The 8,489-nt window shown below is 46.3% G+C and overlaps 1 protein-coding gene across 1 annotated transcript in view; it reads right to left on the bottom strand.

The window, feature by feature from the left end:
* Window positions 1-8,203, bottom strand: part of MFAP3L (microfibril associated protein 3 like) — a 50,071-nt gene extending 41,868 nt beyond the window's left edge. The window contains exon 1 of the mRNA XM_025207126.1: window positions 8,062-8,203. The gene's annotated coding sequence lies outside the window, so the exon portion shown is untranslated. The remainder of the gene's footprint in view (window positions 1-8,061) is intronic.
* Window positions 8,204-8,489: the final 286 nt, after the last annotated feature.

Below are 8,489 nucleotides of genomic sequence, written 5' to 3'. Positions count from 1 at the left end.
GAAAGAAGCTTAATTTGTATCCTCTCAGTTCAGTCTTTCTGTTCAATGCACATTGTGGTGCTTTACAACTTGGATATGATTGATTTAATTAAATCACAGTATGATGACCGGGGAGAAGTGATCATATCCCCATTGTTTTGGTAATGGCATTTCTAGAATGCCCTTATAATTTCTTATCCACATATATTATCCTAGCTAATGCAGGATTTTTCAGTTTTAAAGAACTAAATTAAATTAGTATTTCACCCAAAGGTGTCTGCATGATGCACATGCACGCTTATGTACAAAGTCACATATTGGCTCTAAGTTTTAAATGTTTTTTGTCCCAGCAACAAAGAATCCCATAGAATAGTTAGAACCAGATCTCACACACCAGACTTTTAATGTCATAGTAATGTTCCATGTGATCTGCTCTGATCCCACCAACTAGGAAAAACATCTTGAAGACGTGGAACAGGGATTCTTACTATTACAATGCAATCCCAAAACTGTAGCTACTGAAATCACCAAACCAGATTCAGACCACCCTTCGACTTGCTACAATACCAACCCTGAGACACAGACAATGGAATTCCTCTGGTTGTCACCTACAGCCCCCAGCTTGAACACATCATTAATAACCTAGTCATCCTTTTCAAGGAGGGGTTGTGTCTCAAAGTATCCTGATGTAGAGACAGCCCCTCAACCCAAGTGCCATCTCTCAAATCTAAGTCCCATCCTCACTGACGTACCAGGTCTTGCAATAGACCCAAATGCCTGCTGTGCCCCATCACCATAGACCACATCATCACTGGACTGAATAACAAGGAGTGTAATATTCAAGGTTAATTCACCTGCAACTCTACCAGGCTAAGTACAGACAGTCAAAAAGCCTGCAGATGAATCGATTCAGTCTTTGCAGATGAGTCTAAACTGCAGAGATTAAACTGAGAAGCAAGTGAACAGACATTCACTTTTAATGCAGGAAGTGCAGCCACATGCCTGCAGTGGCTTAGGCCAGAAGCTGGGGGGTGCTACAGCTTGCCTCCCAGCCTGCCAGCCACTGCCAAGGGGAAGAGACTGAAGCTCCCAGGCTATTCTCCCCTCCCTGCTTGAGTAGAAGAGGCATGCCCAGGCCCCAGCCCTGGAGCTGAGGCCTGGAGGAGGGGTGCTTTAAACCTACTGTGGCCCACGTGAGACCCCAGCCCAGGTCTGGCTGGGTGGGGTCGGGGGACAACACCTGCCAGACTTCTATCTCCCACACTGCTCCCCGCTCAAGGGAGAGGGCAGCCCCTGCCAGGCTGAGGAGAAGGTGGGTGGGGAAACAGGCGGTGGCATTGAATTCATAAAAGCTTGAATAAGAATAATGCTTTCTCTGAAGCACACAAAGAACAACAAAAATCTTCGCCTAAGCTAAGTTATGGTGCAGTAAAACACAGTGAGAGCACATATACCTTAGTTTAACTTAAAATGAAATGTAAGAAACCAAAAAGACAAGAGAAAGTCTTGCATAAGTCTTATGTAATTCTGAAGGCAGTGTCGCCTTAAGCCAGGTATTAGAATCATAGAATAGAATCACAGAATCATAGGGCTGGAAGGGACCCCAAAGGATCATTGGGTCCAGCCCCCTGCATGAGCAGGAAAGAGATCTGGGGTAAGATGCCCCCAGCCAGGTGACCATCCAGTCTTCTCTTGAAGAGCTCTAGGGTAGATGATTGCAGTACCTCTGGGGGGAGCTTGTTCCATAGTCTGGAAACCATAGTTGTAGAAAAGTTTTTCCTAATGTTCAGCCTGAAACTATCTTCCAGGAGCTTGTGGCTATTGTTTCTAATTTTCCCCCAAGGTGCCCTGGTGAACAGTTGTTCACTGAGCCCCCTGATGTACGCCTCTGATATAGCGGTGAGCCACAATTAGGCCCCCTCTCAGCCTTCTTCTCTTTAGGCTGAGGATTCCGAGATCCCTCAGCCTCTCCTCATATGGCTTGCTATGCAAGTCCCTGATCATGCGGTTGGCCTTTCTCTGGACCCTCTCAAACTTTAGCACGTCCTTGTTGAAGTGTGGCACCAAGAACTGGATGCAATACTCCAGCTGCAGCCGCATCAATGTTGAGTAAAGTGGGTGAATCACTTCTTTAGATTTACTGGAGATGCATCGATTGATGCATGCCAGAGTTTTATTGGCCCTAGCAGCTACTGTGTCATATTGCTGGCTCATATTCATGCTGGGATCTATTGTTACCCCCAGATCCCTTTCATCTGTAGTGCTGGTCAGGTTAGCAATGCCCAGCCGTTAGGTATGCTGGGGTTTTTTCCTTCCCAGATGTAGCACTTTACATTTCTCTACGTTGAACCTCATCTGGTTATGTTCTGCCCAACATGCCAGCCTGTCTAGGTCTGTTTGTATCTGCAGCCTATCTGCGGGTGTGTGCACACAACCCCATATCTTGGTGTCGTTCGTGAACTTGGCCAATGGACTTTTCATCCCATCCCCTCATCCAGGTCGTTGATGAAGATATTGAACGGCACTGGGCTAAGTACCCACCCCTGGGGTATGCCACTGCCCACATCTCACCAGGACCACACCAATCCATTCATTTGGACTCTCTGTGTCCTACCCCATAACCAGTTTCGCACCCACTTGACGGTCCCACAGATGAGCCCGCTATCCTCCAGTTTTCTGATCAGTACCTCGTGGGATACCAGGTCAAAGGCTTTCTGGAAGTCGAGGTATATGATGTCAATTGCTTTTCTCTTGTCCAGGTGACAAGTCACCTGATCATAGAAAGAAATGAGGTTAGTTAGACAAGACCTGCCCACGACAAAGCCATGCTGGCTATCATTCAGTATCATACCTTCTGCAAGTTTGTCACATATAGCCTCTTTGATGAATGTTTCTAATATTTTCCCTGGAATACAAGTTAAGCTAAATGGCCTGTAGTTCCCTGGGTCTTCACGCTTCCCCTTCTCAAAGATGGGCACAACACTGGCCCTCTTCCAGTCCTCTGGGATTTCTCCAGAGGCTCATGATTTTTGAAAGACCTTTGCCAGGGGCTCTGCGATTACTTCAGCCAATGCTTGCAGCACTCTTGGGTGGAGTTCATCTGGTCCCGCTGATTTATATACGTCTAATTTCTTTGATTGATCATACACCAGTTCAATGGGAATGGTGGGAACGATGTCAATCCCGCCCTGCTTGTTCTGTGCCCTACCTGGTGTGTTGTTCCCCTTGGTCTTGTGAAAGACCGAGGCAAAGTAGTCATTTAGGAGTTCCATTTTTTCCTGAGTGGTAGTGACCAGGTCTCCTGAGACACCGAGCAGCAGCCCCACACTCCCATTAGTTTTCCTTTTACTTCTATGTGGCTAAAGAAGGACTTCTTGTTGTCCTTGATTCTTGTAGCTTTAGTTCGGTTTCTGCCTTAGCTTGCCTAATCTGTTTTCTACAAGTGCGGGCCATTGTTAAGTAGTCTTCCTTAGAGGCTGTCCCAAGCTTCTATTATTTGTACACCTCTTTCTTTTTCTGTAGGAGGGCTGCAACTTCCCTGCTTAGCCAGTAGGGTTTTTTGACCCTTCTGCTACTTTTTCTCCTAAGGGAATGGATTCAGCAAGTCCTTCTTGGGGAATCAGCAGGTGGCTTTAGGTGTTGGAGTGGAGATCCCACAGGCCTTATCTCTACCTGGGTTTTTATAGGCGCACTTGCCCCCCTTCTTCCCCTTGCGTGCCTTGACATTAGTATGCTTGTCACCTATAGCACCTTCGGCAGCACTCTCATGCAGTCAGTGTCTTTTGTCTCTGCTTAGGTATTCCAGTCTCCTACCTTTTACAGGTTCTACTTTATAATGTAAATATACTTCTCTACTTCCTTTGGTCACACAAGTCCAAGCAGTCTGGGACCCTCTCCTGTTGGCCAGCACACTGAGCTGGGGAAGGGGGGATTAAAGCCCCGCCCAGACCCCAGCTGGGGTTAGCCTGGGGGGGGCCATTGCCTCCCCAGACCTGCCTCCACCCTCACCACTCCAGCGGCGAAAAGTCTGGCAGGGGCTGCCCCCCTCCCACCAGGCAGACCCAGCTATGGTCCCCAGCTAGTTTCCTACTCCCGGCTCCTTGTCAGCCAGCCCTCACTGCTCCAACTAGGGAGTAGAGGGGCGGGGCCAACCCTGCTGTCTGGAGCAGATAGCACAACCCAGCCCAGGGCTGCATAGCATCCTGGGAAGCTGTGGGACTGTGGTTTAACTTAAACTAAGAAGGGGTCTGGGACAGAAATTTCATAAACCAGTTTGACCTAAATCATTTAAGTCTGATACTACATTCAACCAGGTTTATCTTAAATCAGTTTCAGCCTCTTAAAAACTGGTTTATGTGCACTGGACTTTTGTTCTGTTACAGGGTTAAACCAGTTTCTGATCACTAAAACCAGTTGATGTGTAACTTCTGTTCCTGGCCCCAATGTCATATATACCATCACCTGTTTACAGTGCCCCTCTGCTGTCTACACTGAGTGATCTCTATGTGCATGAAGGAATGAACACTGATCTGACATCAGCTGCAGAAAAACAGAGGTTTCTGGCAGAACACTTTAACCTCCCTGGATACTCCACTGCTGACCTCAGGATTCCTGTTCTCAGGCAACAGAATTCTAAAAACCAGTCTGAACAGGAAATTGTAGAACAAGAAATCATCCATAGACTGGATTGTGTTAAGCATGGGTTAAACAGGGGCTATGGATTGTTATCCCATTACCTGGATTAGTTTGTGACCCCTTTTTCCCCCATAGGTTCTCTTATTATTTGCTGCCCTCTTCTCCCCTCCTCTCTTCACCACCTTTTGTGTTCAAATCACTCACCTCACTTCATCAGATGCTGTGAGAGGACAAGCATACAATGTATAAAATAAGATGGAGTTCACGAAAGCTTGTGCTATCTCATTTAGTTAAAACATTGCTAATACTCCCTGGGCTTAAGACTCCAGATTCTATGATGTATGGCCTCACCAGCAATAGAAATGCAAATGGTTCTGATCCCATTTACTTTGCTTCCCTGTGCTCTTAACCTTGCAGGAGATGACACGTTTGTTGGAAACATCTGAAAGTCATTTTGTCTTCTTGTGAAAATGGGATCAAGCTATGTATGAAGTGCTTCTTTTCCTTAACCATTATACAGCCATGTCTGTTAGCAGTGCTATAGAACACATGGGGAATATGGTAGAAACAACTTGGTACTGAGAGCATATTTCAATTTTGTTGGACAGTTAATGTACAGTATTTTGGGCAGTTTCCTAAACACAACAATTATTGCAGTATAGACAGGAGCTGTCACAAACTGTTGAATTGGGGAAGATAGCTGAAACTGTGCAATCTAAATTTTTCTGTGTTCATAAGTATGAAGTGCATATCAGCTGCTTGCACTAATTACAGTTATTTATTTAATTGTGTTTAAAAAACACCCAATTTAAACTGCAAACTCTTCAGGACAGGAGATCTGTCTCTTTGACAAACACCACACACCTCTATGATGCTATATAAGTACTATAATAGTTATTGTCCAGGGGAAGATTCCCCTCCATTCTTGCTTCTAAGTTTGCTATTTGGAAGTGCTTAATTCAAAACTTGTTTTCTTAGAGTTGTTTAAAGTTATGAATATTCATTGTAATTTACAGTACTGTAGTACTGTATTTTTTTTTATTAAAAAAGTAGAGAAAAAGCCACAGGTTTTTTGTTCAGTAAAATGGTGTTTGTATCCAGTAGTTTAAGCTAGAAGGCTTACTTGGTAAAGAAAGGGATTTTTACTATCCCTGGCACAAACACAACCACAATGCTTTTTGCTGCCTGTAAACAAATAAACCAAACAAAAGATGCATACCCTGCCAACAGGATTTCCACTGAAACTAGTCAAAATACAGCAAAGCTCTAATTGACCCTATTGCAACCAAATAAACTGTTAAAAATGTGTGTATTTAAACAAGTATAAATGCTATATGTTACTTGCACATACATTAACTGTTCTACTGTGAACTGCTATTTCAGTTTTACAGCAGAGATATATACTGGAGGAGATGCTACTAGTAGCATTTAGGAAGGAAAACAACAGCAGGCAGGATGTCTATCAGGAGATAAAATCAATTAGAAAAAGCTGCAACTTATCGACTGTCAAAGACACTAATGTTGTCTGATAGTTCAAAACTTTAGTTCGTAGTCAAAAAGCCTGGGCAGTGCAACCGAAGAAGTAAATATGCAACTGCTCAGTGTCATTGTTTGTTCTTTACAATAGATCATCTGATGTTATAGTGCTTGTATTGTATTGCTGAGAAACATTATATGATGGCATTATGTAAGACCGGTTGGACGATTTTTAGATTGTATGACTGTTGTCCTTGCAGGGCACTAACAAAATGCAGATACCTCATGAGTGTATTCCACTGAGCAAAAATTTTAAAATTAATGCAGAATACTACTTTTAATTAAACCAGTACAATTTGAAAACTTTCCTGTAAGGTTTGCTTTATCCTACTTAAAGGACTACATGCTTTTCCTTTTCCAAAGAGGGACAGTTAATATGGAACAGATTTACTATGTATCACCCGGCCAAAGATGAAAAGGTCTAAGCGAAACAGGGAACACAACAGTTCAAGATCCCAGAGAAAAAGACTTACAGTTTACTGAGAAGCACCAGAACCAATCCTTGGGTTTCCAAGCTGAATCACACACTATTGTAAAAACTGGCATTCAGAATTGTTATTGTTAGGATTATTTATTCATCTTTCCAACTATGTTCTTGCACCTTTTTCTGAACCATCTGGTAATGGCTAGTCAGATGGGATACAGGCCTATTTGGACCACTGATCTAAGCATCAATTCCTGTGTGTGTGAAAAAAGGCTTAATAAAACAATGCAAGTCCTAGGTATACCCCACACACCAGGCTGGAGGATCTCACATTCTGCTGCAGTTCATGATTTGGTTGCCTGGAATCAGCAGTGCTGCAGATTAGAAATAGCAACAGGCTGTACTGCTGCAGATCCTTATCCAGAGCAGTGAATAGAGCACTAGAGAAAAAGGCAAAAAACTGAGGCCAACTCTCACCAAGCCCAGCCCATAAACCAGGGTGCTATGAAGAGCAAGTAACACCCAGAGAGGTGTGACTACTGACATAGTCAATGTGACATAGGCAAAAGCAATGTTGCAAGGATGAGGAAGAGAAATGAAAACATTTCCTCAAATGATCAGCAACCATAACAGCCATCTCATCCGAAAGGGATGAGGAAGCCCCTTTCCTGCAGTCTAATCTTAGGAAAGAGATGGCAATTTACTGTGCTGCAGCCTGCCACCAGGTCAGGAATGGACAGCAACCACCAAAGCACCTTGAGGAGCAAATCCCCAGCACAGTACACGGCGATTTACCACGGCTAGGTCACATGTGGCTCGGACCTGAGAAGTCTGCCTTCTGCAAAACGTGGTAGCACCTGCACAGCTTGCCATGCCCATGGGGTCTGAACTGAATGGAGGCAAATTGTAAAACACCCCTCCCACCCCCCAAACTCATTTCCTTGGGTGGCAGCTGTAGGATCTCTTCCACAAACCGCTGCAGAGAAGGCAGGTGAAGGACCCCACCACCTCTGATCTTGAGGCTTCCTAGGCCTCCCGGAGCTAGGAGTCAGGCTCCCCCTCCTGGCACAGCTGGGTCGGGGCTCCCCTCTCGCCTGACGTATCACCAGCAGCAGGCTGGAGCCCAAGAGAAGAGCAGACAGCCGGTCAAGCTCTCTCCTCCCGGCCCCTCACTCAGTCCTACGTGCTTCCCCGGGGTTCCCGGACAGCAGTTTACTGTAATTCCCCCCACCCCGGTGCTGAGGACACGCTCCGCAGGCACGGAAAAGTTGCAGGAATAAATCCAGCCTCCAGCTACATGCCGATCCTTCCCTCCCCCAGGAGCAAAACCTCTTCTGCTCCTTTCCCCGCTGTCACTAATGCGGGTCCCCCCGAGATCCGGAGCTATCTCCCCGTATGGCTCCGCCGGAGGTTGCCGCGCAGCCTTTCACCTTCATCCGCATAGAGAAGGCAGAAGAAACTGAAGCGAAGCCCTGGAAAATGCTTACGAGAGAGAGGTGGCTCCGCTGCGGCTGTTGCCGTCCTCCTCAGTCAGTGCTCTCCCTGTAGCACGCTCGGGCCAGCCGCAGGCGATCTCAGCTGCGTTCGATGGTGGAACGCTCAGCTGTCGAGACGTTCGATCGTGGAACGTTGAGGTACAGCAACGTTCCAAAGAAGAAACTGAAGCGAAGCCCTGGAAAATGCTTACGAGAGAGAGGTGGCTCCGCTGCGGCTGTTGCCGTCCTCCTCAGTCAGTGCTCTCCCTGTAGCACGCTCGGGCCAGCCGCAGGCGATCTCAGCTGCGTTCGATGGTGGAACGCTCAGCTGTCGAGACGTTCGATCGTGGAACGTTGAGGTACAGCAACGTTCCAAGAGCCGCTGCCGAAGACAGCCGCACCGGCTCGCCCCCCCTCCGCTGAGCCGCCCCCCGAGCACC

This window comes from Alligator sinensis, unplaced genomic scaffold (assembly GCF_000455745.1).
Source record: "Alligator sinensis unplaced genomic scaffold, ASM45574v1 scaffold512_2, whole genome shotgun sequence".
NCBI lineage: Eukaryota > Metazoa > Chordata > Crocodylia > Alligatoridae > Alligator > Alligator sinensis.
Note: the sequence above shows the minus strand (reverse complement) of the source record. Positions and strands in the feature narration are given on the sequence as shown.